Source organism: Pelophylax lessonae (genome assembly GCF_965119305.1).
Source record: "Pelophylax lessonae genome assembly, chromosome: 3".
Classification (NCBI taxonomy): domain Eukaryota; kingdom Metazoa; phylum Chordata; class Amphibia; order Anura; family Ranidae; genus Pelophylax; species Pelophylax lessonae.
In genome coordinates, this window is record NC_138770.1 from 118435835 (window position 1) to 118454372 (window position 18538).

Genomic DNA, 18538 nt, shown 5'->3' on the forward strand with positions numbered 1-18538 from the left:
AGAGATCCACCTTTCCAAGTTGTTGGGGTTCATCTCATACTTCTGAAGGTTTGAGGGTGCTGCCTGTTCCATACCCCCCCTACTCCTCATCTAGCCTTTTAGGGGTACAAACAATAGTAATTGGGGCCTAGTGTGGTTGTGTACGTGTGATATACATACACTTTTTTTGGATCATATTTTCTATTCCGCTATTTAATCAAAAACCTTTGGGGATCAGTTAAATTGGGGGATAGTCTGTGTTGGTACGTGTGAGAGAGATCCACCTTTCCAAGTTGTTGGGGTTCATCTCATACTTCTGAAGGTTTGAGGGTGCTGCCTGTTCCATACTCCCCCTACTCCTCATCTAGCCTTTTAGGGGTACAAACAATAGTAATTGGGGCCTAGTGTGGTTGTGTACGTGTGATATACATACACTTTTTTTGGATCATATTTTCTATTCCGCTATTTAATCAAAAACCTTTGGGGATCAGTTAAATTGGGGGATAGTCTGTGTTGGTACGTGTGAGAGAGATCCACCTTTCCAAGTTGTTGGGGTTCATCTCATACTTCTGAAGGTTTGAGGGTGCTGCCTGTTCCATACTCCCCCTACTCCTAGCCTTTTAGGGGTACAAACAATAGTAATTGGGGCCTAGTGTGGTTGTGTACGTGTGATATACATACACTTTTTTTGGATCATATTTTCTATTCCGCTATTTAATCAAAAACCTTTGGGGATCAGTTAAATTGGGGGATAGTCTGTGTTGGTACGTGTGAGAGAGATCCACCTTTCCAAGTTGTTGGGGTTCATCTCATACTTCTGAAGGTTTGAGGGTGCTGCCTGTTCCATACCCCCCCTACTCCTCATCTAGCCTTTTAGGGGTACAAACAATAGTAATTGGGGCCTAGTGTGGTTGTGTACGTGTGATATACATACACTTTTTTTGGATCATATTTTCTATTCCGCTATTTAATCAAAAACCTTTGGGGATCAGTTAAATTGGGGGATAGTCTGTGTTGGTACGTGTGAGAGAGATCCACCTTTCCAAGTTGTTGGGGTTCATCTCATACTTCTGAAGGTTTGAGGGTGCTGCCTGTTCCATACTCCCCCTACTCCTAGCCTTTTAGGGGTACAAACAATAGTAATTGGGGCCTAGTGTGGTTGTGTACGTGTGATATACATACACTTTTTTTGGATCATATTTTCTATTCCGCTATTTAATCAAAAACCTTTGGGGATCAGTTAAATTGGGGGATAGTCTGTGTTGGTACGTGTGAGAGAGATCCACCTTTCCAAGTTGTTGGGGTTCATCTCATACTTCTGAAGGTTTGAGGGTGCTGCCTGTTCCATACCCCCCCTACTCCTCATCTAGCCTTTTAGGGGTACAAACAATAGTAATTGGGGCCTAGTGTGGTTGTGTACGTGTGATATACATACACTTTTTTTGGATCATATTTTCTATTCCGCTATTTAATCAAAAACCTTTGGGGATCAGTTAAATTGGGGGATAGTCTGTGTTGGTACGTGTGAGAGAGATCCACCTTTCCAAGTTGTTGGGGTTCATCTCATACTTCTGAAGGTTTGAGGGTGCTGCCTGTTCCATACTCCCCCTACTCCTCATCTAGCCTTTTAGGGGTACAAACAATAGTAATTGGGGCCCAGTGTGGTTGTGTACGTGTGATATACATACACTTTTTTTGGATCATATTTTCTATTCCGCTATTTAATCAAAAACCTTTGGGGATCAGTTAAATTGGGGGATAGTCTGTGTTGGTACGTGTGAGAGAGATCCACCTTTCCAAGTTGTTGGGGTTCATCTCATACTTCTGAAGGTTTGAGGGTGCTGCCTGTTCCATACCCCCCCTACTCCTCATCTAGCCTTTTAGGGGTACAAACAATAGTAATTGGGGCCTAGTGTGGTTGTGTACGTGTGATATACATACACTTTTTTTGGATCATATTTTCTATTCCGCTATTTAATCAAAAACCTTTGGGGATCAGTTAAATTGGGGGATAGTCTGTGTTGGTACGTGTGAGAGAGATCCACCTTTCCAAGTTTTTGGGGTTCATCTCATACTTCTGAAGATTTGAGGGTGGTGCATGTTCCATACTCCTCTTCCTCATCCTCCCTTTAGGGTAGGAAAAAATTTAATCGGGCCTAGTCTGTGTTTGTACGTGTGAGATACACAGTTTTTTATCCTATTCCGCTATTCAATACACACCCTTTTGGTGTAAAAAACATTAAATTGCGGCATAGTTTGCATATTTGACATTTGCATATATTGTGCCTTGTTGCGCTGTTTTGGGTACTCCACCAACATGGCCAGTGGCAATGACGCCATTCTCAGCTTAACTATCCCACTTCTATGCCTCCTTGAAAAAACAATTTGGGCGATGATGGAAGAGGATGTGGCACAGGATGAGGAGGAGGAGGAGGAGGATGAAGAGGTAACATTTCAAAGGCTTTCAGGGCAGTCATTCGCAAGGGGCTCCGAGGGTGGGTTCCTGCACACACAAACGCCAGGGACACAATTGTCCAGCAGGGGCACAGTTCTGGAGGATGAGGAGGAGGAGGAGGAGGAGGAGCTGGAGGAGGAGATGGAACCATGTTCACAGCAGGGTGGCACCCAGGCCAGCTCATGGCCATCACTGGTGCGTGGCTGGGGGGATACAGAGGACACGGACGATACACCTCCCACAGAGGACAGCCTTTCGTCGCCTCTGGGCAGCCTGGCACACATGAGCGATTACATGCTGCAGTGTCTCCACAACGACCGCCGAGTTGCCCACATTCTAACTTGTGCTGATTACTGGGTGGCCACGCTGCTGGATCCCCGTTACAAGGACAACGTACCGTCCTTAATTCACTCACTGGAGCGCGATCGCAAGATGCGCGAGTACAAGCGCACGCTGGTAGACGCCATGCTGCTGGCATTCCCATCTGACAGCGGGGCCACAGTGGAAGCACAAGGCAGAGGAGGAGGAGGAGGAGGTCGCCAACGCAACCAGGGCACCGCCAGCACCTCAGAAGGCAGGGTTAGCATGGCCGAAATGTGGAAAAGCTTTGTCAGCACGCCACAACAAACAGCAGCACCAGCAGCTCAGATGGAACGTCTTAGCAGGAGGCAGCATTTTACCAACATGGTGGAGCAGTATGTGTGCACACGCCTACATGTAGTGAATGACGGGTCTGCCCCCTTCAACTTCTGGGTCTCCAAATTGGGCACATGGCCTGAGCTTGCCCTTTACGCCTTGGAGGTGCTGGCGTGCCCTGCAGCCAGTGTATTATCTGAACGGGTATTTAGCACGGCTGGGGGCGTTATAACAGACAAGCGCAGCCGCCTGTCCAGAGACAATGTGGACAAGCTCACGTTCATTAAAATGAACCAGGCATGGATCCCACGGGACTTTTCCGTACCTTATGCAGAATAGCAATGGATACCGACCTTACCCACCCATTGTTCCATTTTTGCTCTTTCTCACTCTTTTGGGGTGTACCCTCATTTAAAATTTTTGAAAAGAAGCAGTGTTGGCTACCTCGTCCTCCTCCTCAGGGCCAGATTAATGTAGGGGCTATTGGAGCTGCAGCTCCAGGCCCCTACCTTTTATATAGGCCCCGGGTTGGCCATATTCACTGTTACCGCTCTTCTGTCACTTGTAAACACAGAAGTCTGGCTTCTATGCTCGCTTCCCCAGGCAGCACCCTCAGAACCTCCCCACACAGCGTGAAGGCCGGACAAGGAGGGACAGTTGGCGATGCATGGATGTGTTTATGGGCTTCAGAGACAGCATCCCATGTTGAATTAGGCATGCATGGCTGCACCCTTCCTCCTCTGGGTGCATGGCAAGGCACGGCCCTTAAGGCCCTTCAAAATCCTCAGCACCAAGCCCATGATGCTGTTAATCCGGCCCTGGTCCTCCTCCACCGCCGCTTCCACCTACACCGCCCATAGGTGTGCGCAGCCTATTGCATTAAGGTGTGCACCCCAAAGTTGAAATACACATGCATGTGTTTGCCAGCAGGGAGAGTAATGTATCGGGGCCATGTACCTGTAGGCAAGGAGAAATAGAGCAGAGCAGGTCCCAGGGAGATCTTTCCCATCTCCTCACTGGCAATGCTATGTGCCTTGGTGATTAGGGTGTGCCCAGGCACACCCAGCACACCCTGTGCGCACGCCTATGTCACCGCCACATCCACCACCACCTCAACCTCCCTCCTACTCCATATGGGCCTCGTCCTTCAGAGATGAAGAAGAACATTGTTTTATTTTTCTGTTTTTTTTTGTTGTTTTAAGTTATTTCCCTATCCACATTTGTTTGCAGAGCACTTGCCATGCTCTTAATTACGTTTTGCTGCCATTTGCAGCACTCTAGCCCTTTCCTTTGGTGTTTTAGAGCCATTTTAGTGCCTTAAAGTTCGGGTCCCCATTGACTTCAATGGGGTTCGGTGTCCGGGAAAAGTTCGGTAAAAGTCCGGGACACGGACCCGGACTTTTTTTTAAAGTTCGGCCGAACCCGTCGAACACGGACATCTAGGTGTCCGCTCAACCCTAGTCACAATCCCTTTAGCCGCCCATATCTGAGGATCAGGAAGTTGTTGCAGATGTAATAAATTAGGATTACCCCACAATGGGGTGTGAGGGGATATATGCAAGGGCTTCTTATACACGACTCGGGCCCGAGCCCACACCCGTAGTACCGTCCTCATCGGGCCGGTGGTCTAGGGATGAGCCCGTTCACCCCGAAAAACGAGGTTGCTCAGAGCCGCGTAAGATCCCAGTAAGGCTGCTTCAAGAGTCACTGCAGAGTTAAACTTGGGCTGGGAGAACCACCACCGGACCATCACCAACACAGCGGCCCAAAAATGGAGCTGGAAGTTAGGGAGCGCAAAACCTTCTCTTGAAAGTGGGAGATACAACGTCCTTCTGGCAACCCGGGGAGTGCGCCCAGCCCACACAAAAGATGTTAAAACACTGTCCAATCTAGAAAAAAAAGTTTTAGAGATATCATTGGGGGAGTTATGAAAAAAAATACAAAACTTCGGGAGATAGCTCATTTTCAGTAAGTTAATCCTACCAACCGGGGACAGGGGAAGCATACGCCATGACCAACACCTAATAATCAACTGAAGAAGCAAGGGTTCAATATTATCTCGCTGATAAACGTCCAACGTTGAGCCCACCTTGATACACAGATACGTCATGTCCTGAACCCACTTCAGTGGTGTCTGGGTATCAATCAAGGGGACCGATGGATGTAAAGGGAAGAGGACAGACTTAGACCAATTGATACGTATACCAGAAAAACGACCAAAGGTATTAAACATTTGTAAGGCCCTATGCAATGAGGTGGAGGCATCAGCCAGGTAAACCAAGGTGTCATCCGCATATAAGGACAGTTTCTCTTCAATCACTCCTACTCTAATGCCACAGATCCGTGGGTCCGCCCACAATATAATCGCGAGCGGCTCCAGGGCCAGGGCAAACAGGGCTGGGGACAGCGGGCATCCCTGTCGGGTGCCCCTCGACAAGGGGAATTTTCCCGACAGGGATGAATTAGTGCGCACCCGGGCCGTGGGACTGCCATAAAGCAGCCTAATCCACAGGACAAACCTGGGGCCAAACCCAAAGCAGGCAAGGATCTTCCAAAGAAAAGGCCAAATGCTTTCTCGACGTCGAGGGAGGCCACCACACCTGCTCGCTCCCCCGGCGCCAAGGCCATATGTGTAAACAACCTCCGAATGTTAATGTCCGTGCCTCGCTCGGGTATGAAACCGGTTTGGTCCGGGTGGATCAGGCCTGCCAAAACAGAGTTAAGTCGAGTGGCTAAAATTTTAGAAAGAATCTTCCCATCTACATTAAGAAGAGAGATGGGCCTATATGATGAACACAGCGATGGATCCTTACCCAGTTTAGGAATCACCACAATGACCGCTTCACTCATAGTCTGAGGAAGCGCACTATCATTCAAAGACCCTGCGAGAGCGGCAAGCAGACGGGGACCCAGAGGATCTAGGTGGGCCTTATAGAATTCAACGGGAATCCCGTCCGGGCCCGGTGTCTTGTCAGGTTGTAAAGAGGCCACCGCACCCTGGAGCTCCGAAAGGGTAATAGGGGCATCTAATTAAGTCCGATAGCTGTCAGTCAGAGTCGGAAAGTCCACTGCCTGTACATATTGGTCCAGTTCGTCATCCGAATAGTTAACCCTAGTGCTATATAAGGCCTGATAATAGTCAGCAAAATTACGATTAATAGTCTCTGGAGTGGAGTGGAAAACACCCGTGTGGTCTTGAATATGTGCTATACTATACCCAGTAGTCTGCTCCCTAGATAACTGCGCCAACAGTTTACCGTTATACTCTCCCTGTACAAAAATACGTTGAGATTGAGAAAGTAACTTCTTCTGGGTAAGGGCTGTACGCATTCCTACTACTTCTCCAGTCAAAGACTGGAGGTGGGCATAATGAATAGGATCCCTAGTGCGAATATACAAAATTTCCATGTCCCTTGCTTCAGATTCTTTCTGCGTTAGATCAGCACGTCTACGTCGCTGAAGTTGGCCAATGGCAGTCTGGTAATATCCCCGGGCACATGCCTTAAAGGCATCCCAGACCATAGCCAGAGATGCCGTGCCAGGGTTAACCTCCCAGTAGGGGCCCTACAAGGGGGTCAATATCAGCATCAGAGATCCAAAACCTGGATAGTCGTCAAAGTCTATTAGAGGGTTTTCCGGATAACTCCATGGTCAACAAAAGTAGAGCATGATCTGAAATCCCCCGTGAGAGAATCCGAACCTCCCGCACCCCAGATAGAAGGGAGCCCCCCGCAAACATTAGGTCAATTCGGGAGAAGGATTTAGGAGAAGCATAGTGACATGTATAGTGACATGTATAGGGGTGGCGCCAGCGCCATAGATCGGTCAACCCATAGGTATCAGCCCAACCGGCAAGATCCGACCGGGCAGAGGGATCACCAGCCATTCTATCCATGCTCGGGTCTGGGACCATATTAAAATCACCCACAATAAGTACATTATCATTACCAAGCCTGGCGGTCTCTTTAGAAATTCTATGAAGCAGCCTGACCGAAGCTGGCGGGGGTATATATAGCCCCACCAGCAATAGGGTGAAAGATGACACCTGCAGATTAAGAAGAACATATCGACCATCAGGGTCTAAGGATAGGTCCAACAGTCTGAATGGAAGAGACTTATGAATCAGGACACTGACTCCACGAGCATACGTGGAAAAAGTGGAATGATAATGGTAACCAATCCATGGTTTCTTAAGTGCCAGTGTCCGACTGCTCATCAAATGAGTCTCCTGAAGGACACAAATATGGGGATTAAAAGATTTAAGATATTGGAACACTAAGGAGCGTTTCACAGGTGAGTTCAAGCCCCTAGTGTTCCAAGATACCACCGTTAAAGAAGCCATAACAAATCATAAGACCACATAGATATATAAAGGATGAATACCAGGTCTTACCAGACTCCACAGGAACCAGATAGAAAACACTTCGCTAGGTGTCAGCCCACACCCTAAATACTGACATCCGCATGTAGGAATTTTTGTGCCAATCAAAACAAAAAACAAAACAAAAAAAATCAAACAAATAATAAAAAAAGAAACATAATAATAGACATAATAACGTTCAAACATCCCTATCCCCCCCCCACCCCACCCATCCTCCCAAAATTGGAGAGGGTTTGTATCTCACCCACCGTGGACCTCATAGTCACACCTAGGGGTGAGTACCAAAAGGGCGCCGAACTACCCCTCCCCCCCCCAAAAAAAAGAAGACAGGGGGGAGGGGGGTTTCCGGCAAGACATAAATCGGATCACCCAAATATCTAGAAAGCACAAAATAATACAAAATAATACATAAAAAAAAGGGAGTCCCAATGAACAGTATTCTAAAAAAGTATTCAAAAAGTATTCAAAAAAGTGAACCACATCCCAACCTCTCCCAAAGGGAGTGCATAGGTTACTGTATATATGGCCAGCCATCAAAAAAAAAAAAAAAAAAGGGGGAAAAAGCACAAGACAATAACTAAGAAAACTAGCCATAGAAGTACCGGGACAGTTCCATAATCGGTAAATAAACTTTTCTGCCCAGTGCATGAAAAATCAGCAACGGGGCACCTCCAGGATCCTTCAGGTCCGTCATTATGTCAGCATGCAATAAACGATAGACTCAGAGCAGAATCAGGGCTGCTTGTAGGTCTCAATCCAGGAGAGCGCTTCTTTGGGGGAGGTAAAGAAGCGCACACGGTCACCATCTTGGACCCAAGGTTTGGCCGGAAAAAGGGTGCTGTATTTCAGCCCCTTCTCCCGCAACTTAAAGGTGGGATATTTAGCATGCATATATTTAGGTGTGGAAGCGGTAGAAAATCGACATCAGACTTCCATCTGTGGTATTGCTGGAAAGCCTTTATACGCTTGGCCTGGGAATTGAAACCCTGGATATTGTGGGTTAAGACTGTTAAAGAAGGGGTATTAGAATCCCACATGGTAAAATGGCAGACTGTACTCGCCTGTCGTCGATGACCCCTCCACCGATCAGCCGCCTGTTCAGCTGTGCGGATCCCTTGAAGCCAACCGGTGCCACACTCTTGGGGAAAAAAAGGATGAAGAGAAAAGAAAGAAATGCAGAATCTAGAGAAGAAAAAAAAAGAGTAACTACAAAACACATAAACAAAAGAGGAGCCCCTAGGCCAAAACTAGCCAGAGGGCGTAGGGAAGGCTGCCTTCCCATCACAAAGTGTAAGGTTGCTCCCACCGAGAAAGGTGGGGCAAACTCACAAAGGAGTGGCATGGGACTACGCTGCGGCGGCCCCAGCAGCAAAACAATAACAAAAACTTGAGCAGCATTCAAATAGATCGGCCGGATGCCGTGCGACCAATCGCCCCCCGCCCACACAAAGGCGGAACAGGCAAGAGCCCGCCCGGCAACCCAGCCGAGAGCAACTGCATGTGCAAGAGCACCGATATGCCCAGCAAAACATCATCACATTAATAAATCTGTAACTGCAAGAGGAGCAGCCATGCAGGGGAGATTCCCACAAAATCTAAAAAATCAGGATAGCGTCCAGAGGGACTGGTTCCTCAACTGTAGGAAAAGGGAAGAAAATGGACTAGCCTGGCAGCTAGCCGACTGTTCATCCATAGTGTCCCTTGGACATGGAAGGTTTCTTGTGGGAGGCCCGTGGGTGTTGTTGAGACCATAGAGGAGAGATGGGTCTGCTCCGGTCCTTAGGGGAGCCTAACGGGGGAGGCAAAGCTTCTCTAGATATTAGGCCCAAGGTCAGAAGAACATCCTCACCATCTCTAAAATTGCTGAAAGAGTGTGACTTGCCCTTGTAGGTAAAGGACAGGCGGAAAGGAAAAGACCAGCGATATTTGATGTGCTGATCAGTCAGGCGTAGTAAAAGAGGTTTCAGGGAACGCCGTTTCTGGATAGTTAAAGGTGAGATGTCTGTAAAAATTTGGATCTTGTGATCCAGCAAAGACAAATCCTCTCTGTTCCTGGCCTCATACATAATTTTCTCCTTAATCTTGTAGAAATGCAGTTTCACTATCACATCCCGCGGCAGACCATCCTGTCTGGGGGCCGTCAGGGCCCTATGCACTCTGTCAATCTCCAAGTGAAGGGGGAGATTCCAGGGATCAGTTCCTGCATTAAAGCATTAACAGTGCTTTCCAGGTCCATGACCAACTCAGGGAGCCCTCTGATGCAGAAGTTGTACCTCCACGACCTGTTCTCCAAGTCCTCAATTTTAGCATTAGCCGCATCTAATTGATCCTGTAGAGAAGTGATCATGGAGGAGTTTTGATTTACTTGCTTGACAGTAGTGTCCATTTTTGATTCTATAGTGTCCAACCTATTACCAATAGCATGAAGTCCCCTTTCATCTCCTCAGTGATGATGGTACAGGCCTTTGACAATTCTTGTTGCAAAAGTGCCGAAAACATGCAAGCAAGGTCGCATCACCCGCGTAGGCCGTGGAGGAGGCAGGCAGCTGTGGGTGGGGGTCCGCAGCGGAGCTAGCTTGGCTAAATGAGGCCTCTGCTAAATCAGCAATGTGTCGGTCCAGTGAGGAGGCCGGGGATCCAGCCTCATCAGGGCCATCCCCCCTGTCTGTAGAGGCCCGGAGAAAACTGTGGGGGCCCACCACCCTGTGCCGAGGGGAATTCTTCCTGAGACTGTGATGAAAAGGGGTCGGGAAGTTGGCATACTTGCGATTTCACAGAGAGCTGCTGAGATATAGAAACATAGAAACATAGAATGTGTCGGCAGATAAGAACCATTTGGCCCATCTAGTCTGCCCAATATATCTGAATCCTATGAATAGTCCCTGGCCTATCTTATATGAAGGATAGCCTTATGCCTATCCCATGCATGCTTAAACTCCTTCACTGTATTTGCAGCTACCACTTCTGCAGGAAGGTTATTCCATGCATCCACTACTCTCTCAGTAAAGTAATACTTCCTCATATTACTTTTAAACCTTTGCCCCTCTATTGGGCAGACTAGATGGGCCAAATGGTTCTTATCTGCCGACGCATTCTATGTGCAGTGTTCAGGGATGTGCTACGTACAGAGTGTAGAGTTCATGGGTGCCCTACGCATAGAGTGCAGAGTTTAGGGGTGTGCTATGCACAAAGTGCAGAGTTCAGGGGTGTGCATTACATAGAGTTCAGAATTCAGGGGTGCACTGTGTACAGAGTGCAAAGTTCAGGGATACGTTACATACAGAGTTCAGCAGTGGGCTATGTAAAGAGTTTAGGGAAGCTACTTGCTAGATTGCTAGATTGCCTGCTACTTACTTGCCCTCTTGAGTATGACCTTGGCTTGCTCTTGTTCCTGCTACTTACCTCCACTACAGACTGAACACCCGTGTATGACCCCTGACCTGGCTTCCACTACTTCATGTGTGCACCATTGCCAAGTACTTCTGGAGTTCCTGAGAGACATTTGCCCGACTGTGCATCTGGCCTGTCCCGGCATTCTACAGGTGATCACCGGTTCAGCTCTTCAGTACTCTGCTGGCAACCTGTGCTTCTTTGGGCATTGAACCTCCTGTACCATCTTCAGAGGTGTACTGCAATGAGACGCAAGGGGAGCCCTCTCAACACTTTGGCCTCCGACCAGGTATGTGACAGTACATTCCAGTCATCATGTCCGAGGCCGACAGAGGTGCTTCCTAGCTTGAGGCTCTGTGCCAACAAGTCACTTCCCTCACACAAGCAATACAGAGACTACAAGAAGGATATTTCCAGTTGGAGGGTCATTTGCAGCATCTGACGATGTCCCCTGCTCCTGCAGATCCCAGTCCACCTGCATCTGATTCATTAACGCAGGAACGCACCACCTCTACACATACAGTGGTGGTCCCCCCTCCTGAACCACGGGTACCTACACCTGAGCGATTCTCTGGTGATGGGAAGAAGTTCAGGGCCTTCAAGTATGCCTGCCTGTTGTACTTGGCCCTTCAGCGTAGAACCTTTTCCACAGACACTGTAAAAGTGGGTTTCATTATAGCCTTGTTATCTGAAGAGCCCCAAACTTGGGCCCATAACCTATTTGAACAGAAGAGCCCTGTTCTCCACTAAGGACGCCATCTTTAAAGCAATGGCACAGCTTTATGATGATCCCCAACGTGTGGCCACCGCTGAAACCGCCCTGCATAGTCTACAGCAGGGTAGGCACCCCGTGGAGGATAACATTGTTGACTTGGTCCACAGATACGGGCTGGAATGAGGCAGCTCTTAGGTACCAGTACCATCTAGGACTATCTGAAGCCCTTAAAGATGAGCTGGCCCAAGTAGTCTCCTGCTACTCTTGAAGGACTTATCCAGCTAGCCATCCAGCTCAACAGAAGCTTGCGGGAGCGATGGTCTGAACGTTCCCAAACTTTCCGGCCGACCTGGATGATGCCTAAGGTTCCACCTGCCTTCACACCAGCACCTCTACCTTCCTCCTCTGCAAATTCTGAAGGGGAACCAATGCAAATAGGCCTGGTCCGGTCTTCCTTAAGCCCTGACAAAACACAACGTCGCTAGGAGGCCAATCTTTACCTCTACTGCGGAAGGACCAGACATTTTCTGCGCAACTACCCAGTGGGACCCAGTAAGTCTCCTCCACGAAGTCCCACATATTTACAGGTTTCCGGATCTTTTCCATCTCACCTTGTTCTACATGTCTCAATAGAGGTGGTGGAAGGGGAGGTCTGGCTTCTAGCAATCATTGACTCTGAGGCATGCAGCTGCTATCTGGACCCGTCTCTAGCAAAAAGACTCTGTGTACCCCTACATAATAGGAAGCAAAAACTCGAGGTGCATTTAGCTGATGGTTCCTCACCCAGCTACGGACTTGTTACCCAAGAGACCAGACCCATTCTCACCATAACAGATTCCGGCCACCAAGAGTTCATCTGCTTTCATGTTTTATGTTCACCTATGTTCCCCATCCTCCTGGGATTTCCCTGGCTACAGGCTCATAACCTGCAAATCAACTGGGCTAAGAAGGAAGTCTCCTTTTCTTCTGCCTACTGCCTGCAACACTGCTTTGTTCCCAGGTCCAGTAGCCCCACCAACTGCTTGACCATTCAACCAGTGCCCTGTAGCCACCAGAACGTGCCACCAGCCTATCATGAGTTCATGGACATTGTTGACAAGAAGAAAGGAGATGTCCTCCCACCTCACTGGCCGTATGACTGCCCGACGAGACTCCTCCTTGGTGCGCAAAACTCCTTTTGGGTGCATATGCCCTGTCAGAAATTTAGCTGGAAACCTTACGGCTATACATCAATGAAAATCTGGAAAAGGGGTTCGTCCGTCCTTCCTCCTTTCCAGCTGAAGCTGGCATATTATTTGTCGAAAAGAAAGATGGCACACTGAGACCATGTGTGGACTACAGGGAACTTAACAAAATTACTATAAAAAAAACATAATACCTGCTTCCTCTCATCCCTGAACTTTTTCAAAGGCTTCAAACCGCCCGGATCGTCACCAAATTAGATCTTCTAGGCCCCTACAACCTTGTTCATATCTGAGAGGGAGACGAATGGAAAACGTCATTCAGAACTCAGTTCAGACACTTTGAATATCTCGTTATGCCATTCGGATTGTGTAATGCTCCAGCCACGTTCCAACACTTTGTGAACAAAATCTTCTGAGAATTCCTTGACAACTTTGTGATCGTCTACCTTGGTGACATCGTCATCTTTTCCGCCACTCTGGAGCTCCACAGAACTCATGTAAAGAAGGTACTTTAAATCCTAAGGAAGCACGACCTATATGTTAAGGCAGGAAAGTGTGAGTTTGAAAGGATTTATCCAGTTTCTAGGTCTTATTATTTTCACAGGTGGAAACGCAATGGTTCAGCAAAAGGTGAATCTTGGAGTGGACAGCCCCTCTACTGGCAACCTGTGCTTCTTTGGGCACCAAACCTTTTGTACTATCTTCAGGGATGTACTGCACTTTGCCGCAAGGGGAGTCCTCTCAGCACTTTGGCCTCTGACCAGGTATGTGACAGTTGTGCTGTGTACAAAGTGCAGAGTTCAAAGATGCATTGTGTACAGAGTGCAGAGTATAGGAGTGAGCTATGCACAGTGTGCAGGAATCAGCTCTCTTTCACAGGCTGTTCACATCTCACTTCCACCCCTCCCCCTGGATATGAGGGCCACATGAAATGGCCCGGAGGACTGGATTGGGCCCACGGGCCTTGTGTTTGGCACATGTGTTTGTAGAGGATTCTAGTGGGAGAATGAAAAGGGCTTTCACCCTGAATATTTATGGTACTCCAGCCAATCCCTGAGGAGGTGTGCCCACTAGGTGGTGAGAAAGCCTATGAATAGTCTGAGGCCTGAGCAGCAAGGAGCGGTGTTCCTGGGTCCAGTCCTGCAGGAGGAGACCCATGTGCAGGGGCTCTGCTTCTGGTGCAGGACCTTAGAAGAGGCTTTTAGGAAAACATAGAGGTCCCAGCCAGGCTTAGTTGGGGGACCTATCCGCAAGTTCAAGCCCAGGGATCAATTTGGGTCTGGAGAAGCTCACTGGAGGGAGTTGGTAGGAAATCGGCAAGAGGCAACCAATCATTCTGTGGCTATGTAAGTAGATAACCCAAGCGATGAAGAGTAGTGACTGTGTGTAGCTTTTAACTCTGGAAAGAAGAACAGGTCACCATCATCAAAGAAATTCTGTGGGGATTTCTTTGTTTTGTACACTGCAGACAGAAGGGAGGAGTCCTCAAGTTGTTCAGTTCTCCAGCAAGTTCATTGTTCCCAATAAAACTCCATAACGATGTCCCTAGACTGTTCTTTGGAGCCGGTGGAAAAGTGCAGGAAATGCTATGTGTCCGGCTGTGTGGGCTTTAGGGGGGGGGGGGGGGAATAGAACTAAAATTTACCAGCAGCTCTTTAGGGTGTGTGCTACACCTACATTGGGGTCCCCCATCAGAATCTCCCCTTACATCAGGGTCCCAATCATAGTCCCTCTTACATCAGGGTCCCCAGCAGAGTTGCTCTTACATCAGGGTCCCCATGAGAGTCCCCCGTTACAACAGGGTCCCCAAAACAGTCTCCCCTTACATCAGAGTCCGCATTAGAGTCCCACTAATATGAGGGTCTCCATCGGCATCCTTCTTATATAAGGTCAAAAAAAGTCCTTTGAAAGACTCTGCTGATAAAATCTTGTAAGCTTGCTGGATGTAGCCCATGGGCCGTAGATTGGACACCCCTTCCTTAGACGCCAACCTGGACAATCACCCTCCCGAGAATGATCCCCTCTCTCCACCCCTCCTCCCGTTCTCTGCACTAACACGACATCATTTTTTTTTTCTTTTCTTTTGATTATGTCTGTTTTTTTATGTAAAGTCTGCCTCGACTTCCCATAAATGTCACTCGCTTTAGGTGAATGACTCGCACACTGCCCACCGTGCCTCCTGGGATATGTACGCCACATATCTCAAGAGACTTAGGCCCTTTTCACACAGGCGGACAGTTCAGATCCACCTGTCCGTTTTTTTGGCGGATCTGAGCGGTCCCTCCATGCATCCCTATGGGGCATCGGATTTCAGCGGAGACATGTCCGCTGACATCCGATCCGATCCGTCAAATCTGGACGGATGGAAACCCTATTTTCCATCCATCAAGCGGATGGGATCGGATGAGAATGGACCGACGGTCCGTTCCCACCCAATTCCCCTATAGAGATGTATGGGGAACTGACAGCTGTGTCTCCGCACACAGCGCGGAGAGCAGCTATCATCCTCCTGCTCAGTGGGGGATCGGCGGATCGATCCCCCGCTGAGATAAACGGAGTCCGTCTAACGAACGGATAGTGTGAAAGAGCCCTTAGCCTTTCATTTAAGAACAGGGGGAGGAGGCAGGCCTCTCAATGATGTCAGAGAAAACATGGCGGTGCAGGACAGAGCTGTGGTTAGGCATGAGAGGATCTCAGTGGGTTAACGCTGAATCCACTGGATAGGGGAGTATCTGAAATGTCCAGATACCCCCATCAGGTAAGCGGGGCAAAAATAAAAAATGGGGAAGTCGGCCGCAGTTCCTCTTGAACAAGCTTTTATTTAGCCGTTACTGCACCCAGGTTTGGGCTTTAAGGCAGTCTTTCTCAACCAGGGTTCTGTGGACTTATTGCAATTCCCAATCATAATGATTTTATTTATTTTAATAGGGTACTAATTTTAATTATCATAGGCAGCTCAATACTTCTGTACTTAACTGCATTGCTTCATATTGCCGTATAATAATGGCAACAATATTAATAAACAAATAATACAGATTAAAAAAAAAAAACATTATAGACTATTAAATATTGCTAACAATTATTATAAAATAGCATCTTAAACGCTTAAACGCTCCAATGCGATTCTGTTCACTTGTTCATTGCACGCCTGTGTCATTAAAGCTGATTGAAGACAGCCTCTGTTGCTAAGAGGCAGACAGGAGGACGCTGCTGTACGGAAAATGTGTGGGCGAGGAAACAAGCAGCCAATCGGAAAGCAGTGTGCGGCCGGTGACGTCGACGCCCGGGAAGGAATTGTACGGACGGTGGAGGTGTACAGTGGTAGGTGAGATGGGGTTATGGTGGGGCCTGTGTGTGGTGGTGGGAGTCCGTGTGACCGTGTGCTGTTACTCGGAGGTGTAGACGTCTCCAGAGAACACAGAGTGTTCGTTCTGTTTGTGTCTGCCCAGTACAGAGGGGGGAGAAGCCTGGCTATACTTTCACAGTCCAGTCTAGAACTATTAGACGCTTAGTGATTACATAGCTGTATATAGCCTAGCACAATATCCTTTATTTATATTATATATATATATATATATATATCTCTTACTGTATGTATGTATGTGTATATATATATATATATATACATACATATATATATATATACATACATACATACATCTCTTACTGTGTATAGGCTGGTATTATGAGTGTGTGTGTGTGTGTGTGTGTGTGTGTGTGTGTCTGAGGCTGCGGACGGGGAGAAGGTCTGAGGCTGCGGACGGGGAGAAGGTCTGAGGCTGCGGAGGGGAGACGGTCTGAGGCTGCGGACGGGGAGACGGTCTGAGGCTGCGGACGGGGAGACGGTCTGAGGCTGCGGACGGGGAGACGGTCTGAGGCTGCGGACGGGGAGACGGTCTGAGGCTGCGGACGGGGAGACGGTCTGAGGCTGCGGACGGGGAGACGGTCTGAGGCTGCGGACGGGGAGACGGTCTGAGGCTGCGGACGGGGAGACGGTCTGAGGCTGCGGACGGGGAGAAGGTCTGAGGCTGCGGACGGGGAGAAGGTCTGAGGCTGCGGACGGGGAGAAGGTCTGAGGCTGCGGACGGGGAGAAGGTCTGAGGCTGCGGACGGGGAGAAGGTCTGAGGCTGCGGACGGGGAGAAGGTCTGAGGCTGCGGACGGGGAGAAGGTCTGAGGCTGCGGACGGGGAGAAGGTCTGAGGCTGCGGACGGGGAGAAGGTCTGAGGCTGCGGACGGGGAGACGGTCTGAGGCTGCGGACGGGGAGACGGTCTGAGGCTGCGGACGGGGAGAAGGTCTGAGGCTGCGGACGGGGAGAAGGTCTGAGGCTGCGGACGGGGAGAAGGTCTGAGGCTGCGGACGGGGAGAAGGTCTGAGGCTGCGGACGGGGAGACGGTCTGAGGCTGCGGACGGGGAGACGGTCTGAGGCTGCGGACGGGGAGACGGTCTGAGGCTGCGGACGGGGAGACGGTCTGAGGCTGCGGACGGGGAGACGGTCTGAGGCTGCGGACGGGGAGACGGTCTGAGGCTGCGGACGGGGAGACGGTCTGAGGCTGCTGACATGACTCTTGCATTGTATCCACAGCCTCTAACTGAAACTGCAGACATGACACGAGATGATCAGAGACTTCAGGCATGTTGCAGGAGACTGTCAGAGACTGAACATGCTATAGGAGGTGATGGAGACTAGGGACTTCTTTCATGAGACTGATAGATATCAGTGGTATAACAGGTCAATATCTGCAGGGGCCCCAAGGGCTGCACAAAAAGGGCCACAGATTTTGCACCAGGGGTGGCTACAAGTGACCTCAGTGCCAGCTCTTGCACATACGCTGCATGAGATCTAGTGTTGGTTGTGATTTATATGTTGCTATGACTATGGCAACCTGAGCAGCATTACACTACCTGAGATTCAGGTTGCTGAAGACATGGCAAGAAATGACAATAAAAAAGCCCTTTCCCCAAAATCTTGCATTGTATGCATGGGATCTCCCTGGAAGGCACTGGTGACATAGCCTTATCCGGGGGCCATTGTGATCCAAGGGCTACATCAGTGCCTAAATAGACAAGCAAATTATTGTAACTAACAGTATTTTTGTAATCTTTCTGGACAATGTTTAAAGATGGGCATATAGAGCTGAGGTTTTTTTTTTTTTTTTTTTTTTTTTTTTTTTTTTTTTTTTTTTGGGGGGGAGGCAGGATGGACTGAGGTCTTTTTTAACATGTTAAAGATGATATGAGATTTTAGTGGATGGGTGTAGATGTAAATTTACTTTAATCGCTTGCTGACCACATAATAGTTATACAGCGGCAGATCAGCTCTCCCGCACCGGATCATGTACCTAGTACGTGACCTGGCCCTTCCAGGTAAGGGGCGCTCACGCACGCTAACGACACCACGACTGTGCTGTGATCAGACACAGCACAAGCCAATCAGCGGGTGCCAGGCTGAAGATGTCCGCCAGCACCCACTGATTGGCCAGGATAGACACAGAACAGAGCTCTGCTTATGTAAACAAGGCAGAGCTCTGTTCTGACAGTGGGGATGGGATGAATTTTCTTTCCTTGCAAAGCAAGGAATAAAATCCATCACATCCCTTAGTAAAAGCAGCACACATAGTACAAAAAAACACTGGTTAGGCACACAGTTTATCCTTTGATCTCCTTAGATGTTTGACCCCTTCCCAACCAGTGTCATTACTACAGTGACCGTGCATATTTTTAGCACTGATCACTGTAATAGTGTCACTGGTTCCCACAAAGTTTCAGATTGTCTGCCACAATATAGAAGTCGCTGA

At 48.7% G+C, this 18538-nt stretch overlaps 1 protein-coding gene across 1 annotated transcript in view; it reads left to right on the forward strand.

Moving 5' to 3' along the window:
- The first annotated feature begins 15939 nt into the window (after positions 1-15939).
- Positions 15940-18538, forward strand: part of WDCP (WD repeat and coiled coil containing) — a 98758-nt gene continuing 96159 nt past the window's right edge. Inside the window, exon 1 of the mRNA XM_082251175.1 lies at positions 15940-16061. The gene's annotated coding sequence lies outside the window, so the exon portion shown is untranslated. The remainder of the gene's footprint in view (positions 16062-18538) is intronic.